The 12,785-nt window shown below is 46.3% G+C and overlaps 3 non-coding genes across 3 annotated transcripts; all 3 read left to right on the plus strand.

Annotated features, from left to right (window-relative positions):
* The first annotated feature begins 364 nt into the window (after window positions 1-364).
* On the plus strand, window positions 365-436 carry trnag-ucc (transfer RNA glycine (anticodon UCC)). The gene has a single exon. It is a non-coding gene; the product is annotated as a tRNA-Gly (tRNA).
* A 3,162-nt stretch (window positions 437-3,598) lies between these two features.
* trnag-ucc (transfer RNA glycine (anticodon UCC)) lies at window positions 3,599-3,670 on the plus strand. The gene has a single exon. It is a non-coding gene; the product is annotated as a tRNA-Gly (tRNA).
* A 3,147-nt stretch (window positions 3,671-6,817) lies between these two features.
* Window positions 6,818-6,889, plus strand: trnag-ucc (transfer RNA glycine (anticodon UCC)). Its single transcript has one exon. It is a non-coding gene; the product is annotated as a tRNA-Gly (tRNA).
* The last annotated feature ends 5,896 nt before the right edge of the window (window positions 6,890-12,785 follow it).

A 12,785-nucleotide genomic window follows, 5' to 3' on the forward strand; every position in this document is an offset into this window, starting at 1 on the left:
ACCCAAACCCGAAGTCGGTGGTAAAGCTGTATGAAGAGAAATCAGAGTTCACGGTCCGGTCAGGTGACCCTTTCTGAGAACTTCACAAGTTTTAATTGTGTGATCGTTCCAGGGTTGTTCTGGGATTTTCGTGCTATTTTTGTTATTGATTGATTTCAGATGATGAGAAATCCGAAATACTGCTTTGTGTGTATTAAAAAATGAGGCGGGGCATAATGAGACCTACCCACTCAGCAAATCTCAGTCTTTTATGACTTCTCAATTCTAATATTTCACTGCAAAATTTCCGACAAAACAACATCGAAATTTAGAGTCAAGAACTATTATTGCACATCAGCTGATTTCCAGGCGGCTGCGTGCTGTAGCGATGGTGGTATAGTGGTGAGCATAGCTGCCTTCCAAGCAGTTGACCCGGGTTCGACTCCCGGCTATCGCAAACTGTGAATTTTAAAACCATTCCTAACCAAAAGAGCCGAAAACTTCAGTGGTAATTGAACACTAACATCTGCACATCACACTGAGTCAGCCACACCAACGTTGCCAGACCTCTGGAGTGCAGACACAACTTTGAAGTTGAGGATGCGCCCAGGAGGATTAAGGAGTCAAGTCGATCACGATTCACATAAACTGGAGTCATGGCAGAATTCCTTGGTTTTCCATCTTATTTGAAAAGAAATGTTTCCGGATTTCACTCATTTCAACATTACTCTCAGTGTTGTTTGTGAAATACAGCCTAATATCAAGTGAAATGTGGGTAGGCAGTTCACAAATTTCCAAACAACGTTATTTCTCATATCGAATCGGTCATGTTATTTTTTTAGGTGCAGGTCAGAAATAGGAGGAATGGAGACCAGCTGCTTTTATATTTCCAGGATGAGAAAATGACTCGATAAAACTCTGAGAGATGATAGAAATCATCACACAGTGAGTGAAAGTTTAATCCAGGATAAAGTTAAAAATCACACAACACCAGGTTACAGCCCAACAGCTTTATTTGGAAGCACTAGTTTTAGGAGTGCTCCGAAAGCTAGTTGGACTATAACCTGGTATCGTGTGATTTTGAACTTTGTCCACCCCAGTCCAACACCGGCTCCTCCACGTCATCACCCGAGATAGTCATCATGGATTTGTTAAGGGAAGGTAGTGTCTGATGAACGTGACTGATTTTCTTTGAAGGATAAAGAATGGATGGAGTGTTTGCGATGTAGATCAACCTGATGATAAGAAGGACCATAAGACACAGTATTTATAGCAAAAGGATTAAAGTATCATGCAGCTGAAATGATGTATTAAACACATTTACTTTTAGCCTTTCATCTTTTATAATGGGTTTGCTAGTTTCCGTTCTTTAATATGAGAATCTCAGAACCTTTTTAAAGTTACGTTCTCGAGATAACTTCAGATTTTCTAACAAGAGGTGCCATCTCAGCTCAGAAAATGCATTAAAGGTGTGAGGTTAAAGTCTGTCTGTGTCCCAATCTTGAGTCAGACTGGTTCTAACCTCCCAGTCGGAGAACACTTCAGCGGTCTGGGACTTTCTGTCTCGGACCCCTGGGTGACCATCCTCCAAGGCAGACTATGGGACAGGCAACAATGCAAAGTGGCCAAGCAGAGGCTGATAGTCAAGTTCGGTAGCCATGGGATGGCTTTAACTGGGACCTTGGGTTCATGTTACACGACACGTGACAACACTGCACTGTATACTATTTCACGTACACGCACACACACACACACACAAAAGCACACTCCTACCGACCCACACACTCATGCATACCCTCTCTCAAACACAAGCTCTCTCTCATAAACTCACTCATACACAGCCACTCACGCACCCTCTTATACCCCAGTACACACACACATGCACACACACACACACATGCATACACACACACTCTCACAGACCCGCACATCTCTACATGCACACGCACACAGACACACACACAGACACACACACAGACAGCCACAGATATGCACACATGCACCCACACACACAGGCACATACACAGTGATTCCGGGTTCTCATGACTCTAAGCTGGAGACTATCATTGCCTGCAGACCCGACCTTCCTCCCCCTACCACACCATGAACGTTAACACTTGGTCATGCCCTTACACCGCCGTCTGTGCCCTCTCTTGACCCCGTCCTTTCCATCTTGCCCACCGCCCCTCCATGCCTGCGCTGGGTTGCTTTGACAAAGTCAATTTCACTTCCTATGTCAATTTCACTTCCTATGTCAATTTCAGCGCATCGCGTTTTCTTTTTTCCCCTCACGAACCGGGATCACACTACTCTGAGCTTGCTGACCCATCCACCCCCTCGCTTTGCCCTCCCGGCTAGCGCTTTGTGTTTCGTGGGACCCGCGGGAGTAGCTGCGGAAGCCCTCCTCAATACCTAAGCGGATAACACTGTTCTGCTCGGAGACAGGGAAGTCTGCCGATGCTGGAGCCCGAAACATCGATTTCCCTGCTGCCTGACCTGTTGTGCTTTTCCAGCAACACCCTCTCAACACTGTTCTGCCACGACCCTGTCTTGGTTCCACACAATCCCATTTATCATTAAGGCGCCACGGCATCCCAAGGACTTGGGACCGCTGGTAACTAAATTATAACAGCGGCCTCAGCACTCTGCACCCCTTGACCTTGGAAAGCCGATCGTGGTTCAGGTGACCTATCTAGGGCAGGGAGGCTTTTGCGTGCACTGCGTTCCCACATCAGTGGAAGCGACCTTCACTAAACCTCTGCCCATGACTACCCCCCTCCTGTGAAGTTCAACATCACACAACACCAGGTTATAGTCCAACAGATTTAATTGGAAGCTCGAGATTTTGGACAACCACCTGATGAAGGAGCAGCGCTCCGAAAGCTAGTGCTTCCAATTAAACCTGTTGGACTATAACCTGGTGTTGTGTGATTTTTAACTTTGTATACCCCAGTCCAACACTGGCATCTCCAAATCATGCCCTCCCGTGAAAACCCCTTCCTGCTGACTGACACCTCCCCCTCTTCTACAAAGTCAAAGAGAAAACTGCAAATCGATCAACGGGATCGAACTTCAAATTAATACATATTCCTCGAGAGGGTTCTGCTTCCGGAACTGTTACCCGGAATTCCCTCCTCTCCACAATTACTGCAGCATGGCCTCAGTCTAACGGATCCTTTTTTTTTGCCCTTTTGTATTCCAAAAACCCTTTCCCAGTTTGAAAACCCGAAAGAACTGCGGATGCAGTAAGTCCGAACCCAAACCCGAAGTCGGTGGTAAAGCTGTATGAAGAGAAATCAGAGTTCACGGTCCGGTCAGGTGACCCTTTCTGAGAACTTCACAAGTTTTAATTGTGTGATCGTTCCAGGGTTGCCCTGGGATTTTCGTGCTATTTTTGTTATTGATTGATTTCAGATGATGAGAAATCCGAAATACTGCTTTGTGTGTATTAAAAAGTGAGGCGGGGCATAATGAGACCTACCCACTCAGCAAATCTCAGTCTTTTATGACTTCTCAATTCTAATATTTCACTGCAAAATTTCCAACAAAACAACATCGAAATTTAGAGTCAAGAACTATTATTGCACATCAGCTGATTTCCAGGCGGCTGCGTGCTGTAGCGATGGTGGTATAGTGGTGAGCATAGCTGCCTTCCAAGCAGTTGACCCGGGTTCGATTCCCGGCCATCGCAAACTGTGAATTTTAAAACCATTCCTAACCAAAAGAGCCGAAAACTTCAGTGGTAATTGAACACTAACATCTGCACATCACACTGAGTCAGCCACACCAACGTTGCCAGACCTCTGGAGTGCAGACACAACTTTGAAGTTGAGGATGCGCCCAGGAGGATTAAGGAGTCAAGTCGATCACGATTCACATAAACTGGAGTCATGGCAGAATTCCTTGGTTTTCCATCTTATTTGAAAAGAAATGTTTCCGGATTTCACTCATTTCAACATTACTCTCAGTGTTGTTTGTGAAATACAGCCTAATATCAAGTGAAATGTGGGTAGGCAGTTCACAAATTTCCAAACAACGTTATTTCTCATATCGAATCGGTCATGTTATTTTTTTAGGTGCAGGTCAGAAATAGGAGGAATGGAGACCAGCTGCTTTTATATTTCCAGGATGAGAAAATGACTCGATAAAACTCTGAGAGATGATAGAAATCATCACACAGTGAGTGAAAGTTTAATCCAGGATAAAGTTAAAAATCACACAACACCAGGTTACAGCCCAACAGCTTTATTTGGAAGCACTAGTTTTAGGAGTGCTCCGAAAGCTAGTTGGACTATAACCTGGTATCGTGTGATTTTGAACTTTGTCCACCCCAGTCCAACACCGGCTCCTCCACGTCATCACCCGAGATAGTCATCATGGATTTGTTAAGGGAAGGTAGTGTCTGATGAACGTGACTGATTTTCTTTGAAGGATAAAGAATGGATGGAGTGTTTGCGATGTAGATCAACCTGATGATAAGAAGGACCATAAGACACAGTATTTATAGCAAAAGGATTAAAGTATCATGCAGCTGAAATGATGTATTAAACACATTTACTTTTAGCCTTTCATCTTTTATAATGGGTTTGCTAGTTTCCGTTCTTTAATATGAGAATCTCAGAACCTTTTTAAAGTTACGTTCTCGAGATAACTTCAGATTTTCTAACAAGAGGTGCCATCTCAGCTCAGAAAATGCATTAAAGGTGTGAGGTTAAAGTCTGTCTGTGTCCCAATCTTGAGTCAGACTGGTTCTAACCTCCCAGTCGGAGAACACTTCAGCGGTCTGGGACTTTCTGTCTCGGACCCCTGGGTGACCATCCTCCAAGGCAGACTATGGGACAGGCAACAATGCAAAGTGGCCAAGCAGAGGCTGATAGTCAAGTTCGGTAGCCATGGGATGGCTTTAACTGGGACCTTGGGTTCATGTTACACGACACGTGACAACACTGCACTGTATACTATTTCACGTACACGCACACACACACACACACAAAAGCACACTCCTACCGACCCACACACTCATGCATACCCTCTCTCAAACACAAGCTCTCTCTCATAAACTCACTCATACACAGCCACTCACGCACCCTCTTATACCCCAGTACACACACACATGCACACACACACACACATGCATACACACACACTCTCACAGACCCGCACATCTCTACATGCACACGCACACAGACACACACACAGCCACAGATACACACACATGCACCCACACACACAGGCACATACACAGTGATTCCGGGTTCTCATGACTCTAAGCTGGAGACTATCATTGCCTGCAGACCCGACCTTCCTCCCCCTACCACACCATGAACGTTAACACTTGGTCATGCCCTTACACCGCCGTCTGTGCCCTCTCTTGACCCCGTGCTTTCCATCTTGCCCACCGCCCCTCCATGCCTGCGCTGGGTTGCTTTGACAAAGTCAATTTCACTTCCTATGTCAATTTCACTTCCTATGTCAATTTCATCGCATCGCGTTTTCTTTTTTCCCCTCACGAACCGGGATCACACTACTCTGAGCTTGCTGACCCATCCACCCCCTCGCTTTGCCATCCCGGCTAGCGCTTTGTGTTTCGTGGGACCCGCGGGAGTAGCTGCGGAAGCCCTCCTCAATACCTAAGCGGATAACACTGTTCTGCTCGGAGACAGGGAAGTCTGCCGATGCTGGAGCCCGAAACATCGATTTCCCTGCTGCCTGACCTGCTGTGCTTTTCCAGCAACACACTCTCAACACTGTTCTGCCACGACCCTGTCTTGGTTCCACACAATCCCATTTATCATTAAGGCGCCACGGCATCCCAAGGACTTGGGACCGCTGGTAACTAAATTATAACAGCGGCCTCAGCACTCTGCACCCCTTGACCTTGGAAAGCCCATCGTGGTTCAGGTAACCTATCTAGGGCAGGGAGGCTTTTGCGTGCACTGCCTTCCCACATCAGTGGAAGCGACCTTCACTAAACCTCTGCCCATGACTACCCCCCTCCTGTGAAGTTCAACATCACACAACACCAGGTTATAGTCCAACAGATTTAATTGGAAGCTCTAGATTTCGGACAACCACCTGATGAAGGAGCAGCGCTCCGAAAGCTAGTGCTTCCAATTAAACCTGTTGGACTATAACCTGGTGTTGTGTGATTTTTAACTTTGTATACCCCAGTCCAACACTGGCATCTCCAAATCATGGCCTCCCGTGAAAACCCCTTACTGCTGACTGACACCTCCCCCTCTTCTACAAAGTCAAAGAGAAAACTGCAAATCGATCAACGGGATCGAACTTCAAATTAATACATATTCCTCGAGAGGGTTCTGCTTCCGGAACTGTTACCCGGAATTCCCTCCTCTCCACAATTACTGCAGCATGGCCTCAGTCTAACGGATCCTTTTTTTTTTGCCCTTTTGTATTCCAAAAACCCTTTCCCAGTTTTAAAACCCGAAAGAACTGCGGATGCAGTAAGTCCGAACCCAAACCCGAAGTCGGTGGTAAAGCTGTATGAAGAGAAATCAGAGTTCACGGTCCGGTCAGGTGAGCCTTTCTGAGAACTTCACAAGTTTTAATTGTGTGATCGTTCCAGGGTTGCCCTGGGATTTTCGTGCTATTTTTGTTATTGATTGATTTCGGATGATGAGAAATCCGAAATACTGCTTTGTGTGTATTAAAAAGTGAGGCGGGGCATAATGAGACCTACCCACTCAGTAAATCTCAGTCTTTTATGACTTCTCAATTCTAATATTTCACTGCAAAATTTCCAACAAAACAACATCGGAATTTAGAGTCAAGAACTATTATTGCACATCAGCTGATTTCTAGGCGACTGCGTGCTGTAGCGATGGTGGTATAGTGGTGAGCATAGCTGCCTTCCAAGCAGTTGACCCGGGTTCGATTCCCGGCCATCGCAAACTGTGAATTTTAAAACCATTCCTAATCAAAAGAGCCGAAAACTTCAGTGGTAATTAAACACTAACATCTGCACATCACACTGATAAAACCCGCTGCTTTTATATTTCCAGTATGAGAAAATGACTCGATAAAACTCTGAGAGATGATAGAAATCACCACACAGTGAGTGAAAGTTTAATCCAGGATAAACTTAAAAATCACTCAACACCAGGTTGCAGTCCAACAGCTTTATTTGGAAGCACTAGTTTTAGGATTGCTCCGAAAGCTAGTTGGACTATAACCTGGTATTGTGTGATTTTGAACTTTGTCCACCCCAGTCCAACACCGGCTCCTCCACGTCATCACCCGAGATAGTCATCATGGATTTGTTAAGGGAAGGTAGTGTCTGATGAACGTGACTGATTTTCTTTGAAGGATAAAGAATGGATGGAGTGTTTGCGATGTAGATCAACCTGATGATAAGGAGGACCATAAGACACAGCATTTATAGCAAAAGGATTAAAGTATCATGCAGCTGAAATGATGTATTAAACACATTTACTTTTAGCCTTTCATCTTTTATAATGGGTTTGCTAGTTTCCGTTCTTTAATATGAGAATCTCAGAACCGTTTTAAAGTTTCGTTCTCGAGATAACTTCAGATTTTCTAACAAGAGGTGCCATCTCAGCTCAGACAATGCATTAAAGGTGTGAGGTTAAAGTCTGTCTGTGTCCCAAACTTGAGTCAGACTGGTTCTAACCTCCCAGTCGGAGAACACTTCAGCGGTCTGGGACTTTCAGTCTCGGACCCCTGGGTGACCATCCTCCAAGGCAGACTATGGGACAGGCAACAATGCAAAGTGGCCAAGCAGAGGCTGATAGTCAAGTTCGGAAGCCATGGGGATGGCTTTCACTGGGACCTTGGGTTCATGTTACACGACACGTGACAACACTGCACTGTATACTATTTCACGTACACGCACAAACACACGCACACACACACACACAAAAGCACACTCCTACCGACCCACACACTCATGCATACTCTCTCTCAAACACAAGCTCTCTCTCATAAACTCACTCATACACTGCCACTCACGCACCCTCTCACAGACTTATACACCAGTACACTCACACACATGCACCTACACACATTCTCACAGACCCGCACATCCCTGCATGCACACACACACAGCCACATTCACAGCCACACACACCCACACATGCACCCACACCCATACACACACACAGAGGCACACACACTCACACACACACACAGACACACGCACCCACACACACAGACACACAAACACACACGCACTCACACACAGGCACACACTCGCATACAGAGAAAGACACACACAGCCACACACAGCCACACATGCACACACCCACACATGCACACACACACACATGCATACACACACACAGACACACCCACCCACACATGCACACACACATACATGCACCCCCCCCCACACACAGCCACACACAGCCACACACACACACACACACAGTGATTCCCGGTTCTCATTATTCTAAGCTGGAGACTATCATTGCCTGGAGACCCGAACTTCCTCCCCCTACCACACCATGAACGTTAACACTTGGTCATGCCCTTACACAGCCGTCTGTGCCCTCCCTTGACCCCGTCCTTTCCATCTTGCCCACCGCCCCTCCATGCCCCTGTTCCTCCCTCCTGCGCTGGGTTGCTCTGACAATGTCAATTTCACTTCCTATGTCAATTTCACTTCCCATGTCAATTTCACCACACTGCGTTTTCTTTTTCCCCTCACGAACCGGGATCACACTACTCTGAGCTTGCTGACCCATCCACCCCCTCGCTTTGCCCTCCCGGCTAGCGCTTTGTGTTTCGTGGGACCCGCGGGAGTAGCTGCGGAAGCCCTCCTCAATACCTAAGCGGATAACACTGTTCTGCTCGGAGACAGGGAAGTCTGCCGATGCTGGAGCCCGAAACATCGATTTCCCTGCTGCCTGACCTGCTGTGCTTTTCCAGCAACACACTCTCAACACTGTTCTGCCAAGTTTCTGAGAACTTCGCAAGTTTTCATTGTGTGGTCGTTCCAGGGTTGCCTTGAGATTTTCTTGGTATTTTTGTTATTGATTGATTTCAGATCATGAGAAATCCGAAATGCTGCTTTGTGTGTATTAAAACGTGAGGCGGGGCATAATGAGACCCACGCACTCAGTAAAACTCTATTCTACTATTTCGCTGCAAAATTTCTAATAAAACAACAACGAAATTTAGACTCAAGAACTATTATTGCACATCCGCTGATTTGTCGGGAGCAGCCTGCTGTAGCGATGGTGGTATATTGGTGAGCATAGCTACTGTCCAAGTTTGATTCCCGGCCATCGCAAGCTGTGAACTTGAAACCACTCAACAATAAAAACCAAGAAGAGCCATTATATTCAGTGGTAATTAAACACTACCATCTGCACATCACACTGAGTCTGCCAGACCTCTGTCGTGCAACCACAACTTTGAAGTTGAGGATGCGCCCAGGCGGTTTAAGGAGTCAAGCGATACCCGGTTCAAATAAACTGGAGTCAGGGCAGCATTCCTTGGTTTTTCACTTTATTTCAAAAGAAATGTTTCCGGATTTCACTCCTTTCGACATTACTCTCAGTTTTTTTTGTGGGCGGGCGGTTCACAAATATCCAAAGAACGTTATTAATTATATCGAATCGGTAATTTTATTTTTTAAATTGAAATGTACACCAATCTGATTGTGTCGAGCACAGACAGAATCTGTTTGCTCACTTCATTCACCCTGACAGACTCTTGAGTATTTCTGCGGGTTGGTTGCAATTCCCACTTGTGGCCAGTAGTGGTCACTAACTTGCAGAACAATGAAGTTCCCAGATCAGAGAGAATGAGAGAACGGACAATAATTGTTGCCCTTGTGTTGGACGGTGCAGGTCAGAAACAAAAGACTACACCATGTTCTTCGCAGACTGCAACACATTATTGATGAGGATGCACACCTCGCCAAGACCTTCCCTCTGCCTCCACTGCTCACCTTTAGATAGCCACCAAACCTTAAACAGATCAGTGTTCACAGCAAACTGCCCAGCCTTCAGGACCACATTGACCATGACAGCATATAACCCTGTCAGGGCAGCTGCTGCAAGATGTGTCAGAGTGTCAACACCGATACCACCATTGCACGTGGGGACACACCCACCATGTATGCGGCAGGTACTTGGCCAACATTGTCTATCTCATAAGCTGCAGGCAAGGATACCCTGAGGCATGGGACATCAGTGAGACCGAGCAGATGCTACGACACCGCACAACAATCACCAGGCAGGGGTGTTCCCTCCCATTCGGAGAATACTTCGGCGGTCCAGGACATTCGACTTTGGACATTTGGGCGACCATTCTCCCATTGTTGGGGCAGGCAACAATGGAAAGCGGCTGAGCAGAGGCTGATAGTCACATTTGGCACCCATGGGAATGGCCTCAATTGGGACTTTGGGTTCAAGTCACACTACAGGTGACGCTACTGCACTTTCCACCCTCTCACATATACGCACAAACACACACGCACAAAAACACACTCCTACAGACCCATACACTCCTTTAAGACCCACACACTCATGCAGACCCTCTGTCATGCACAAGCTGCCTATCATTAGCTCACACATACGCCCCTCACACTCACACCCACTCACGCACCCTCTCACACACTTATACCCAGTCACTCACACTCATGCAACTACACACACTCTCTCACAGACACTCACATCCTTACATACACACACACGCGCAGAGTCTCCCTTTCACACACACATAAGTTTGTGGGGTGAAATTGTACTTGCAGAATTATATTTTATTTTGCTCAAAAACTGTATAAATCCATGTAAGATTCTGTACACTGGGACACAGTCAGACTTTAACCTCACACCTTCATGTATTATCTGAGTTGGGATGGCACCTATTTTTAAAGATATCTTGAGAATGTAATTTTAAAAATGTTCTGGGATTTACATATGAAAGAATTGAAACTAACATCATCATTCTAAAAGATGAAAGATTAATCTAAATTGTTTAATATTACATTCCATGACACTGCAATCCTGGGAACAGGAGAATCGACGTTTCGGGCATAAGCCCTTCTTCAGGAATGAGGAAAGTGTGTCCAGCAGGCAAAGATAAAAGGTAGGGAGGAGGGACTTGGGGGAGGGGCGTTGGAAATGCGATAGGTGGAAAGAGGTCAAGGTGAGGGTGATAGGTCAGACTGGGGTGGGGGGCGGAGAGGTCAGGAAGAAGATTGCAGGTTAGGAAGGCGGTGCTGAGTTCGAGGGATTTGACTGAGACAAGGTTGGGGGAGGGGAAATGAGGAAACTAGTGAAATCCGAGTTCACCCCTTGTGGTTGGAGGGTTCCGAGGCGGAAGATGAGGTGCTCTTCCTCCAGCCGTCGTGTTGCTATGGTCTGGCGATGGAGGAGTCCAAAGACCTGCATGTCCTTGGTGGAGTGGGAGGGGGAGTTGAAGTGTTGAGCCACAGGGCGGTTAGGTTGGTTGGTCCGGGTGTCCCAGAGGTGTTCTCTGAAACGCTCCGCAAGTAGGCGGCCTGTCTCCCCGGAGCGTTTCAGAGAACACCTCTGGGACACCCGGACCAACCAACCTAACCACCCTGTGGCTCAACACTTCAACCTGCAAGTTTAACTTGAGAGTATCCTGGACGAGAGTCTCTTTGCACTTCAAACTTTTGAATTTTCTCCTCATTTAGAAAATAGTCCATGCCTCTATTTTTCCTACCAACATGTATGACCTCACATTTTCCCATATTGTGCTCTCTCTGCCACTTCTTTGCCCTCTCTCCTAACCTGGCCAAATCCTTCTGCAGCCTCCCTGCCTCCACAATATTACCTGTCCCTCTACTTACCTTTGTATCATCTGCAAACTTAGCCAGAATCCCCATGATTCCTTCATTCAGATCGTTAATGTAAAATGTGAAAAGTTGTGGTCCCAACACTGAGCCTTGTGGAACATGAATTGTCACCAGCTACCATCCTGAGACAGACCCTTTCATCCCCACTCTCTGCTTTCTGGCAGACAGACAGGCTTCTATCCATATTAGCACCTTGACTCCCACACTCTGGGTCCTTATCTTATTCAGTAGCCTCCAGTGAGGCACCTTGTCAAAGGTTTTCTTGAAGTCCAGGCAGATAATACACATCGACTTACCTTCGTCTAACCTGCTTGTTGCTTCCTCAAAGAATTCTAGATTTCTCAGGCCTGACTTCCCTTGATGAAACCATGCTGATTTTGCTCCACTGTTTCTTCAGTTATCTCCTTTAGAACTCTGAGGTGTAGTCCATCTGGTCCAGTTGATTTATCCACATTCAGGCCATTCAGATTTTCTAACAAATTCTCCCTGGTGGTGGCCACCATACTGAGCTCTGCCCCTCACTCTCTTGTATTTTTGGGATGTAACTGTGTCTTCCACCGTGAAGATTGACGTAAAGTAAGTTTCTCAGCCATTTCCTTGATCCCCGCCACTGTCTCTCCTGTGTCATTTTCCAGCAGCCCAATATACACTTTTGCCTCTCTTTTGTTCTTTATGTATCTAAAGAAACTCACAGTCTTCATTTATATTGCCGGCTAATTTACCCACACATTTAATCTTCTCCCTGCTTATTTCATTTTTTGTTGCCCTCTGTTGGTCTTTGTAAGCTTCCCAATCCTCTGGTTTCCCATTGCCCTTCGCCACATTATATGCTTTCTCTTTTGCTTTTCTGCTATCCTCGAATTCCCTCATCGATCATGTTTGGCTCAAACTCCCTGTACCATGTTTCTTTTCCCTCGGGATGCATCTCTGCTCTGGCACCTGCATTACTCCTGCCATTGCTGTTCTGCTGTGTTTCCTATTGTGCTCCTCTCCC

This window comes from Chiloscyllium plagiosum, unplaced genomic scaffold, assembly GCF_037043375.1.
Source record: "Chiloscyllium plagiosum isolate Xiang-an unplaced genomic scaffold, Cpla_swu_hap1 HiC_scaffold_12, whole genome shotgun sequence".
NCBI lineage: Eukaryota > Metazoa > Chordata > Chondrichthyes > Orectolobiformes > Hemiscylliidae > Chiloscyllium > Chiloscyllium plagiosum.